General features: G+C 43.0%; 1 pseudogene; it reads left to right on the plus strand.

Annotated features, from left to right (window-relative positions):
• The first annotated feature begins 1,603 nt into the window (after positions 1–1,603).
• Positions 1,604–3,031, plus strand: LOC149360210 (uncharacterized; annotated as a pseudogene).
• Positions 3,032–13,090: the final 10,059 nt, after the last annotated feature.

Raw genomic sequence — 13,090 nt, forward strand, 5'->3', positions numbered from 1 at the left:
TTCCACTGCAGACCAGTTGGTAAGAATATGTGTAATACTTCCGTACTGTTTCTTCTTGCCTTCTACACTTGCAGACTCAATAGAAAATCCGCAATTTCTGGTTAAAGCTTTTGCCCAAGTTCTCTCGTAATGAAAAAGGGCATTACTCTGGGCTATCAGACTAGTATTTTTGTGTGGCTTGCAAGTCGCAGTTTCGAATCCAATTATAGCATGCATGCGAAGCGACAAAGGTAAAACAAAGGTGCCCTGAGTTCCTAGCGTTCAGCGTATTTCGCAAAAAATCGCAAGCCGTATTTTTAACCCTATTAAAAAAAACTAATCAAAAATGTTGTTTTGACGTCCATGTGGAAGAGACGCTACAACCTGTGCATATTTACTTGAATAAAAAATTAGCTCGCAATTTAGAGATACGAGTTATGATATTAAAACAAAATAATACATTAATCTGTTTTCAATATCACATTAATTTGCTTATCTCGCATTGAATATATTTACTGGAAGTGCGACACGACGCATTGGACTAAATTAAACCATTTGGTATAAGAGAAGTTTAGTAAATTAAATTCCACTTTGTGCAACTAATTGGTGCTGGTTCTTAAGAATAAATTTAAAATTATCCTGTAAAATATGTTGCTAGTGTCTTCACGATGACTGTGTTTCACAAAATTCGGTGTTATTTAATCATTTTTGTTTTTGTTCTGTGATGGCCATAATTCAACTTACCATGACATCATGCATCTCGATCGTTGCAGGCTTGGCGCTTCGTGAGGCCATCGTGCAAGAGCTGGACGAGGAATTTATTTGAATGCAGTCCAGCAGCCGTCTTGCAAGTGGAGTGCAACGATTACTTCGGATATGACTGATCAGTTCACTGGAGGACAGCTCCGCTGAGCATTTTATGGATGCCTTAGCCGTGCCGCAGCAGCTTGCCCAGATGCTTTGCCCAACCTGATCGGCACGCACCAAACTTGGAAATAAATTGTTTTCCCACAGCCTCTGCCACCATGCTCTTGGGCCCCCTTTCTTTACTCCCCAGGGTGGCTGGTGGTAGCGCAAACCATCCTGTGCGGGCTAAAAGCGTGATTCTTGTAACTCAAAGCAATAAACGGGTCTTTTTTCTGGAATTCTTTCGCACCCTCTATTATGAATATTTGCTAGGTAGAATGGTATGTACATCCATCCACAGTGCCGGTCATTGGCGAGTGGGTTAATTGCATGTGCCAGCGTTCGAAAGCTGGATGCCATTATTCGAAAGCTGGAAACCATTATTCGAAAGCTGGATACCATTATTCGAAAGCTGGAAACCATTATTCGAAAGCTGGCTACCAATCTTTGAAAGTTGGCTACCAATGTTTGAAAGCTGGCTACCAATGTTTGAAAGTTGGATACCAGTATGAGACCTTTGCTGGCCCATGCTGCAGAACGAACATCGGTACTGCGTTGGCCGCTTGATCGTCCGAACATTGGCCCAAAACTGGCATGAAAGTAGGTCCAATGTGTAAAGTGGTAGCGCTCGGCCCAAATGCCAGTGTAGGACCGATGTTCGTGCCAATTTTTGCCAACAGTTGACCGACCTTCGGTCAATGTTGTTGTGCTGCCTGGGATGTCTCCTCTGCTTTTTTCTCTTTACCTGGCAGCGCTTTCTTTGAGTGTTTTGCGTAATAGTAAGATCCATGGGTTCCCTGTTTTGGGTAATGAAGTCAAATTGGTAGCATATGCTGATGATCTTGCTTTTTTTGTACTGACGAGCCCAGCATTGATGATGTGTTGTCCACGATAGATCGATTTGGCATCGTTTCGGGTGCCCAAATGAATCGCTGCAAAAGTTCTGGCCTATGGTTTGGTTCATGGGGCACAACCCCGCCCCTCTATGCTGGAATAGAATGGTCTTGTGTGCCTCCTAAATATCTTGGTGTTCCACTTCATGCCTACAAATCCAGTGCCCATTATTGGAGAGAGCGAGTGCCGGCTGTTGAGCGTTATGCTCGGACGTTTGTACCGCATCGCCTCTCAATTTTCGGTCGAGCCCAGGCTTGCAACACCTTTCTGGCAACAAGGGTTTATTACGTACTCCAGGTCCTTCACTGCGCCAGACATTACATACAGCGTTTCCATCGTATATTGGCGACGTTTATTTGGTCCTCCAAATTTGAGCCCATGCGGCGTGATAACCTTTTCAGGCCTGTTTGTACAGGTGGCCTGGGCCTAGAGCACCTGTATGTGAGACATTTGGTTGCCCGTTTCTTCTTTTTCCGTGCTTGTTCCCTTCCGATTATTAGAGCATTCTTGCAGGTTAGCTTCATAACTCTACTTCCGAACTTAGTAGTTTCTTCCAATTTTACTGAACGACCCCGTTTACTAGGCTTTATGCAGGAAGTTTATGCCTCCGTGCGTTTTTTGACAGTTCAGTTTTCAAATGAGTACTTAATATTCTGTTTTGCGCAAAAATCTGTACAGGGAGTTGATATCAACGCTCTTCCCGCCCCCACTGCATCTTTCTGTCTACTTTGGGCTCTTGGGCCATGATATTTTAAAGCGAGTGCGTGAAATGCCAATTTCTCCTTGCACCAAAACATTTTTCTATAAATTGCACACCAAAGCTCTACCTGTCAACACGTGGCTCGATAGGAAAAACATTTTTGTGTCTTCTGTAAGCTCTCGGTTGTGCAATGTGCATAAAAAAATTTAACATTGTTTTATAGACTGCAAATACGCGGTTTTGTTTTGGGATGTGTTGCAGAGGACGCTTCCGAAATATTTTCTCCTAAATTCCTACAATTTGCGCTACCTTGTTGTTTCCCAACCTGACTCTATACCCTATGATATGATTCTTGTGATTGGACTTCGTAGCCTTTGGAAAACGCGCATGGAAGACCGCAACGTTGAACCTCTCGTTTTGCTCAGAATTCATTTTAGCCGAATGTTGTTGCTGCAGGTAACGGACATTTACAAAGAACAGGAGTTTTTACCGAATTGGTTTCCTCTCCAGATGCACTGTATATTCTTACCGGCCTTACTATGCTTAATATAATGTTTGTGCCATTTAGGCCCTAACTAGGTTCTGTGTAAATAGTTTTCTTTGTGTGTGTGTGAACACACACACATATGTATATATATCCTTTCTGTACAAAACCATGTGAATAAATACCACGAAAGGAAGAAAATGCGGTGATAGCCTGGTGCTCTCGCGCAGTGGAAAGCAAAGCTGTCATCTTCACGCCACCGCGGGTTCGAATCTCAGTCACGGATGTTTATTTGCTTTGGTTTTTTATTTCATTTAACACGTGCACACAAACATCATGTGATCTGGCTCGGCGTTTATTCATCACAATAGTGCTTTCGCGCACAAAAAAGATCCTCTTTTCTAAACACGAAATGGCCCTATCATTCTGTCCAGCAGAGATTTAAGATGTTGTTGGAATCATTCACTTGCTGAAAAGAGCACTAGATGGTCCTAAAAAATTTAATGTCGCGTGTACAGGCTTAGACGCCGTGACACAAAGGGCTATTTTTGCCGCCTCCGCTAAGTTTTATATCGACGAACTATATCCTGATGCCCCAAGAGACTGTCGATATTTTTTGTTGCATTAGCTGTCGCATGAAACTTGAATTCCTCTAGTTTATTTCCCCTTGGATATCATTAACCTTATATATCTTCTAATTCACGATCCACTTGTTCTTTTCGTCCTCAGCGTCTCTGCCTCTAACCGTTTTCTTTCCGTACTGAGCTGCTCCGTCCTCAATTTACTGCGGGAATTCAACTAAGTGTCTCCAGGCCTTGGTCCCACACGAGATTATTAGCTTAATGCTAGTGTTGCCTAATTTATTTATGAGAGATATCGGCAAACTGCTCCTAATAACTTAAGGGTGCTTATTCGTAATCTTCCATTTATCTTTTCATCTCTTAAATGATTTACCTCCGTGTTAAGCGCATATTCATTGCCAATTTGCTATCCGCATATCGCAGTGTGCTCCCGAGAACTATTAGTTGCTATGTTAAGAAACTCAAAAAAAGTGGTGGCCAGCGACGTAAAGCTTGCGGCCATTTACTTTGTCTGGGAATGTAAAGAAAGGCATGGCTCTTTCGGTCACGGCTTGTGAAGCAAATGTGCGCTCGATGAGCAGAGTTCTCTCCCTGGGGAAGAGGGCGACATTTATCTCCGAGCGCTTTTACTCCTGCCAAGCCTTTATACCAAGCCTTTACTCACAACAGGAAACTTTTTTTCATGATGAAGATGAACGAATCCAAAATGTTTCGCTGACATTCAATCTTCTAAGGTTAGAAATTCGGAACTCGGAAACTGAGTAGGGTTGAGAGTTGCATGAATACGAACGGATACAAATAGGACTCCCAAAATCCTCCAGTGCTCAGGAGAGACAGCTCGAAGCGGCGGCAAATTGATATTTCACAAGCAGCTGTTCAAGAGAGGAAGATTGATGTTTACTAGATCACATTGCTGGTCCAAAGAATTACATGAGAGTAAGGGTCTGCAGTCGTGCGTTATACTTCAACAAAAAGAAATCGGAGAGCCTCAGCTGCCTTGCCGTGTGCAGTGTCTAAAAAAGGGACAGCCCGAAAACTTGGGCACAAAAATCCGCAGTTATCAGGTCACCGAAAGGACCACTGCAATAGCAAGTGAGTCTGACAAAAGGCAGTCGGGGAGAATAAAGGGGCATCGGGACGTTTATCTCTCGTGGGCGCGTAATGCCTTTATTTCATCCAGTGCATCAAGGGCAAGCTTTTTGATTTGTTTTCGTCGCAAATCGCACCGAACCTTGCTTACCGCTGGCTAAAAAAAGAAAAAGCTTTTTCCGCGTTCAATTCAAAGTTGTCCATTTTGTTACACTTTTTGAATTCCGACTTTACAACTCGATGAACTTGTTTGCGTCACGTGTGGATATAACAGTGAAAGTTCACTATCGCTATGGTAGCACCAAGAAAGCAAAAAAAAAACAGCATAGAACAATTAGAAGTTTAATCACTGTGCTACCTGCTAGTAGCCCTGTGCAACCTGCATGGGCATGTTGCTTTGGGCGCTAATAAGAAATTTCCTTGAGGCGGTTAGTGCGTGTGCTATTTTAAGGGCATTAAAAATTAATAACAGCAAAAGGCAAGCAAGACGCTGAACGTAGAACCATGTTTTTGAGGCCAGGCTTAACCGGTACAGAGACCAAATTTCGAGCCAGCCGCCACAGTGGCTCAGTGGTTATGGCGCTCGGCTGCCGACCCGAACGGCGCAGAATCAATCCCGGCCCTGGCGGACACATTTCGATAAAGGCAAGATGCTACCGGCTCATGTACTGTGTGATGCCAGTGCACGTTGAAGAATCCCAGGTGGTCGCAATTTCTGGAGCCCTTCACTGCGGCGTCCTTCATAGCCTGAGTGGCTTTAGGAAGTTAAACCGCTATATACCATAAACCACAAAATTCTGAATTAAAACTACATGATTTGTTTCATAGGCGTAATGTGCATTCTAGCAAGTTTCAGTTGCAGGCGTTGAGTTATTGTTATTGTTGTCCGGAAGCCACTTGGCTTTTCTCGGCATTAAGTGACGTCAAAGTGAACTTTCTCCAACTACTGTGATGTCACCGAAGCCACTGGTTCTTCACAGGAACAACCAATGCCGGCCGGCGAAGCTGATGTCATAAGGAAGGCGGTCGCCAAGGTTGGCCGGTCCGCCATGACGTCAAGGTGCACTCCATTGCCGGCGCCTACCGTGGCTGAAACTGCTTGTAGAAAACTATCTTCGATTAAATATTAACTCTTTACACCGATGTTTTGAGCTCATTTGCACGATTACTAGGCCCGTAGGCCTTTTTCAAAGGAAAAAAAAACGAACGCCAAAAAATTTTCTCCCTGTACCCGTTTAAGAAACACGTCCCGCGTTATCTGATCGAGTCAAAGAACGAAATGTTAAAGATATCAAATCCTCATTTACCATCCATCACTTGTATCCATACAGAACTAGATGACAAGCATTATGAGTGTTGAAATACTCCCTACAAATTATAGCCTCTACATTCCCGGGCAAATGTCACTTTTTTGTACTTGTCTTTCTCTTGGTGAGATGCGTGTACCATGGCCGTGGTGCTGTATTGCAATCCCTAAGTATGTAGTAGTAGTACCGAAAAAAGTACCACGAGTACCGAACTTACATTCCTATCTAAGTCACGCTCACTCATTTTCACTCAACAAAGAAGCGACTTTCATTCGTATCGTTTCCTGCTATATTCAACTGACATATCAAGTGTAATTTAAAATAGTGGAGGTCTTTGAAGTCAGCACTCGACGTGCCTACAACTTATTCCTACGGCTCGCCCGCAGTCCAGTTTTACAAGAATAGAAATTTGAGATGAAATTCCCGCATACTGCATTCTTCCAGGTGTTGGTATGCACAACTCGACTTTATCCAATTGCTGACTGCTGCCATTTGTAGAAGTTTCGTGACGGTATGAGCGGACGATAATCTAGCCTCACAACACATCCTGCATTTCCCTCTTGTTTAATGCATTGAAAAGTCATTGATTGTTTTGATGAGTGCAGTGTTATGAGAAGAACGTGATTTAAACCTGTTCGTAATATGGACAGACTTGCCGTTTTTCAACATACACACTGGTATACCGGCGGTATATTCATGTAATCTGTGAATGTTATCTGCTAGAGGCACTCGTCAGAGAAGTAGGAAAAAATAGAACACAGCAAAGTATATTATTTTTATATCCTTATTTTTTTGGTAGACTCCCTTCTCCTTCACTTGTTTCCCTATTTAACGCGGGCAATTATGTCGTGGTTTGTTGCAGTTTTATCGCAGCCCGCGCTAAACTAATGTTGGTTACTTCAACTAAACTGCAGGAAAAATGTGTGGGTTTCCAGACATGCTCACATTGGTGACTATCAGCACTCACCTGAGAAATGGAAGCTTTAAAAGGCGAACGATGCTTCAGTATTATCGCTAGGCTTTACGCCACCCACACTGCCGATCTCCGCTTAAAAGTATCAGGCATTCCATAAGGGCCGATAGGTATTGTGGAGGACGTCCCTGAGAGATCTTCTCATTACAAGTGAAGAATTGGTAATAATACTGAGCCAGATGACTCCCGCTATATCTGCAGGGCATTTCCCTGAATGATGAGGGGCCAGTTAATGTGTCCTTGCGTTAAAATGGAAGGCCTTGATTTTTGTTACTTCTAATTACGGGCTGTGCATACATCAGCTAGAGTGACGGTAATAAGACGAGTTCCGGGTATGGCGAATGAATGTCTTACTGGAAAAAAAGTGAAAACAACGTGTTCGTACCTGAAAGTATATTCACATCTGGCACTGTGGACCTTTTTACAATTAAAATAGTAGAAGTAGTTTTCCTTCTTTACAAGAAGGCCCTTTTAAGTACCTCCACCCCCCCCCCCTCCCCTCCAAGAGAGCCATTCCTGCTCGTTAGCATCCACTGTCGACGACGGAGCGCTTACATGTGTGGACGGCGGAGGTTATAAGCCGACCTCACAGTTAATGACGTGCGTTTCGAAAATCCAGGTGAGGTATTAAATATGGCTTAACGTTAATATGCCTTAACTGTTTTCATTCCAGCTCGTAATTTCACTAAACGGCAAGCACCCCTCCCCCCCCCCCCCCTTTCACAAGCCTGATATCATGCTCTTTATTGACAAGAGATGTTACAATAAACTGTTCTATAAAGCATTCTACATGTGGTTACCCATACTACTGCTAGTTCACGAAAACGTTTGAAAGAGTGACTGCCAGTAAGCGGCCATCTTAACTGATGGTACTTAATCCATCTCTGCTCGGAAGGAAAGAGGGGAGCTGTGAAACCAGCATTTTTAGGCCAATGTAGCTTAGAGATTAACCCTAGATCTATTATTTATTAAATGGGGCAATGATTTAGTAGCATCCGCAGAGCCACAAATTTAAGGCATGCAGCTTTCATTTGTAGCGACATAGGCAACCTGTGCTCAAGTTTGCCCTTGCGGTCATAGTTCTATGTTTAACACAGCCTAGCGAGACCAGCTAGCATTTTTGGAGCACACGTATTGGTTTTCTACACCAGCTTCGTGGGTTTATATAAGCATAAGTTTATTAATATTAATTTAATTATTTCCCTACACTGCAGACCAGTATTCTGGCCGTAGCAGCAGTGGCATAGATGATTAAAGTGTACAAGCAAGAAAATGGCGAGAACTCTAAGTCACCTGCGAAACTTACAAACTGAAACAATCTAATGACACGAATACAGTAGACGACGAGCCATAGAAAAAGACAGGAGAAATCATCAGTACATCAAACTAACGGACCGATTAAAAATGCAAAGCCAGAAAAATGCACCATACAATCAACAAAATTAGTTTTGCTGCAGTGGCTGGTCAAAGTCTGAGAATTCTGTTCTGCATTCTGGGCGAGGGTTCCAATTGGAAATTGCCCGCGAATGAAAACTGCCCATAAATGATTTTTCTTTATCAAAGACTGGCTGTAGTTCAGTGATTTCGGTGGTGGCTTGTTCATGTTGTGCTGAGAACTTGAACATATGGCGGCGGGCTGCGATTCTGTTGGTTTTTTAAACTTTTGTGCATCAAGAGTAAGAGTCATCTTCTGCGAGTTTCCAGGGCAGGAATGTTACTGGCAATGATATGGTTTGTAGGAGAGTCTGTTCTTTTATATTAACCAAAGATGAACCTCACCGCGTTTTTGTGCATTTGTTCAAGATGACAAGTATTATTTCAGGCATCAGGGCCCCAAACGATAGAGTAATACACAAGTTTAAACTGATGTACCACGTGTTGTAACCCAGAAGTTTAAGATTGGATGCCGCATCTTTGAGCGTACGTCTGAGAAAACAAAGGTTTGCCATGGCGGATAAACAAATAGTTGAAATATGGATAATCCGTGATAAATTCTCGTTAACAGTGCGGCTAACATACTGATAATTAAAGTCTGCAATGCTTCCTTCGGGTAACCCTTAGAAGCACTGTTTCCTGCTTCCGAGATACACCCCTATTTTATGGAAGAAATGGATTGCTCTGGCAGACTGCGAACAGTCCAACGGAAACAGTGAGGAATTTCTTCGGTTAATTTCGGGCAGCGTTGCGGCACCGCACAAGTTAGATAGAGGACGTAAAAAAATTTTGCGATTAATATCTGCGAAATGATATCTGTAATTGAGGGCTCAACTTATCTATTTATTGAGACAACTAGTTGAACATTGCATTTTAACTTTGAGTAATTTTTTGTGCTCATCTTTGCCGAATGCCTTACAGAAGTTTAACACTACATCTACTTGACCAGCCATCAAGTGTCATTACTAATTCATGTACTTGTGCCTTAATCCATTGTGCTAGTAAACTAATGCTAAAGCTCGCAAGTATAAGCTTCTAGAAGCCACGCGTAGCGTGTGCCAGATAATTCGGCTACACCGAGGGCTCTTAGGAAAGGGATATTATAAGCCATACACGTTCTACAAATCGTTTCGCATGTGTTCCCGCTTTTGTCGCGGCCTAAGGGACTGACGGCAGCAGTTTTTAGTCGCTCAGTAGAACACCGCATCAATGCCTGCCGAGTACAGGCTCCCACAGGGGTTACTTCTTGAGCCGTAGCCAAGCAACCTATCAAGCAATTTCAAGGCACTACAACTTGACGGGATTCTTGATTCTTTTCTTTTCCAGCTAATGTAGTAGTCTTCCGCGGGCCGGCCGCAAATGCAGCGCAGATATTTAATGCACTGTCAATGAAGCATCGCTTCGACGCCTTTGTGGCCGCCGCAGAGTTCTCTTCGAACAGAACTTACAAGCGGAACAGGGAGCAGCAGTTTGGAACAAAATTTTTCTGCACGTTCGTTGACAGATTTACTTTTTTTCGTTTCTCTTTGGGAGCAATGGCGTGAGTTGCTGCTGAAATAACCGTATCGCCAATCGCCCGGACGAAGAGAGGTAGGAGAGAGCAAGGTTAACCGAAACAACAGATCTGGGGTCTCCGGTGCGTTGTTACACGCAAGAACATCTGCGACCGAAAGCGACGACAAGCCTCTTTCGACCCAGAGTGCAATATTTCTACTTTGCGTAACTGCCTTTGTTTTTGTAGCCGCTTTCGCTCAGTAACCATGATGTTTTCGTGGTTGCCGAATCCCAGCTTCAGCTGGGCGTCCAAGCGTTTCTTGCAGAAAGCGCAATGTAAAAGGATGTTACGCTGACCTAATTGGTGGGCTGGGTGTGCTTCAAGTGTTTTTTTTTTGTCAGTCCTCGTCTTGGCGCGCTTCCGAATTTAAGAATGCAGAGCATGGGCCTCAAGGGGCTTGCTCAGCGCATAGCTAAATTAATGAGGTTTTGCTAAATGGGAATGAATTATAAAAGGTACGAGAAAATTTCCAAGTGCAACGCGAAGACAACACTACGGGTATTTCAGTAATTTAATTTATTCAACGCTGCAATACTGCTGGCCGTAAAGGTCTAAGCAGGAATGGAATACCATGCAGTAGGCAAGCATTAAACTATGCAAAGAGCAGGGTTCAGTGCAACCACTGAAATAACTGTAAAAGGAAACCACAGATCTAGGCTTCGGAAAACAGCAAATGCACGGCACTCTTTTGTCAAGTGGCGTGTACACTGGTTGCTTAATTGTTTTACACCCCGAAGGAATGAAGCTTAATTTGAGATCAGATTATATATTTCAATCCCTCGTGTTCTTGTCTGCCACTTAATAATGCCAGTATAAGTTTGTTCCACATTTCATTTCATTAGACGCTGATTCGGTTGAAACTAACTTTCAGCGTTGTACACACCCGGGCCGCCTCTATGGGCTACTTCTTCGGTTTTACTTGTCTAGTACCTATTTTTTTTGTCCTGTAGCTCTCCGCTATTAAAAAGGACAGAACTATATGTAGACAGATCTAAACAACTGGAACGTAAAGAATGTTCTTGCCTAATTTTTGTTTTCCTCTACGCATTATTGATTGTGGAGATTGGTAGGCGATTTATGAACTGATCATCAGCGAAATTCTAGGTTTCACATAAATTTACGATTTAGTCATTTATGCAATAATTCCCATTCCAACTGTAATGTTCCATAAGAGTCGCTCGTATGAAAGTATGACAGTATGTAGTTTATAAGATATGAATATATATGTAAATTCGTATCTTGCCTGGACAGAGTCCATAGCATTCTTTATAATTTCCATGCGATTTCCATGCAGTGCACTCGACGTCATATGGAGTCCGTAGGTTTCTATACGTAACTTCCATATAGTCCACACCGACCTCATATGCCCCATAGTGACTCCATAAAACTTCGTACCGAAACGTGTGGATTCATGGAACTCGTCGTATGGAAACTTTCAGACGGGATTGCCTGATCATAGCACGACTGCTTCATCGAACGTTATGTTATACTATATTTGTTTTATGCTTATTGTGCCATGGGGCCTAACCCTTGTCAGGTTCTCTGTTGCCTTTAGCTGCAGCCCCTCTTAAGTAGTTTCCGGCGCAACAATAAATGAAAGAATAGAAACTACGAATAGCAATAGAAGTAAGCTGTGCTGCACATGCTCGGAGTGGTTTATTTTGGACGTAAGTAAAGATGAGGTTATGTGTTACCGCATATCGTTTCGCTTTCCCTTTTCTTTATTTTTCTTGTTACCATGAAAGGGGCAACCACAATGCACTTGAAACGATTCCAATGCTTTAAAATTTGTGATGTATTCCTCCCTGGTGCCTACCGCACCACACCTCTGAAGCAGAGCACTACGCCAAAAAAACCATAATGTTCTCAGAGCAGTCATTACAGAAGCCCAGCGCGACAACAGACGTTTGCTAGACGTTCAGAAGAGCAGAAAGCTGGGCGAGTTGTTTGATATGCATACTGAAAAAATTTGCGCACAAAAATAAAGACAAAGCAAGACGAGACAAGGACGAGCGCTCGTCCTTGTCTCGTCTTGCTTTGTCCTCATTTTTTCTGCGCAAATGTTTTCAGTATGCTAGACGCTCCTTCGCACATTATTTTGTCGGATTTCGCGGTTAATTCTCGGAGGTGGAAATTGCGATCTATTACTCAAGCTTTAACTATGCACCTGGCAGTGGCATAAAATACGACGATGTCGGCACGTTTTAGCGTCGACAAATCGCACCACCAGACAGTGCGCAATAAAGAGGTTGTCTTTGAAACGCACAAAAGCTATTCGTAGTTTTCTTGTTTAACGAATTCAGGCGACTCGCCATATTCTCAATTCTACAAGAGGCAACCGCGCGCACTGGTCGGCGTTTACGACAGTAAACGAGAAAACCTGGAGGCTCGAACAAGGGAAGGATATTTTTTTCAGCCATTTAAAATCCTTTAATGGTTTCGAATCCCTCCATTAGCGGATCACCCATACCACCAAGAGTGCTTCGATTAGAGTTCGTTGCGGGTGTTGTATGACTGAAGTTAGTGGAACCGGAGAGTATAAATCTGTTTTTTTTTTGGCAGAACAATTTACTTTTGTTGGGTGCACACAAGCTCGCTTATGAACAGAAAAGTGAATCTGGAAATTATAAATTGCGCTGGAACTCTCTCTTGCCGCTCTTCAGGGCACCAGAGCCTGCACAATGAGCGTAAACTTATGATTTTTCTGTAATGGCTACTGAATCAAGATGAACGTCAGGATATGTCTTCGTCTTTTAGCGCCGATTCATCGCGGAGCTCAGAAACGCCTTCTCATCTAATACGTGAACAGGTCATCTTTCGCGCGTGTGCACACATTCATCACATTTTGATTCATTAATGTTGCGCTGCAACTAAAGACGCAAACAAAAGTAAATAGAACAGGATATAGCTTTCTGCCATTTTTGATATGTTGCCAGATTGATATTTCGTTGTAGGATATGTCCATGCTGGTACTGATCACTGGTGTAGTTTGTTATGAGCTAACAATGTCGTTCATTTTCGTTAAGGAAGACATGACTATGCATCAGAATAACTGGCTACATTTACCGACTGCGGCAACTCTAATAAAGGCTGTAACTTCTTCCCTTGCGTCACCAAAGCCCGAATAGGTACATTTGGCATATTGCTAAGTGAATCAAATACCGAGTTTCGGCACAAGGACTTTGACA

Source organism: Amblyomma mixtum, chromosome 2, assembly GCF_055824585.1.
Source record: "Amblyomma mixtum isolate Tamu chromosome 2, ASM5582458v1, whole genome shotgun sequence".
Taxonomy (NCBI): domain Eukaryota; kingdom Metazoa; phylum Arthropoda; class Arachnida; order Ixodida; family Ixodidae; genus Amblyomma; species Amblyomma mixtum.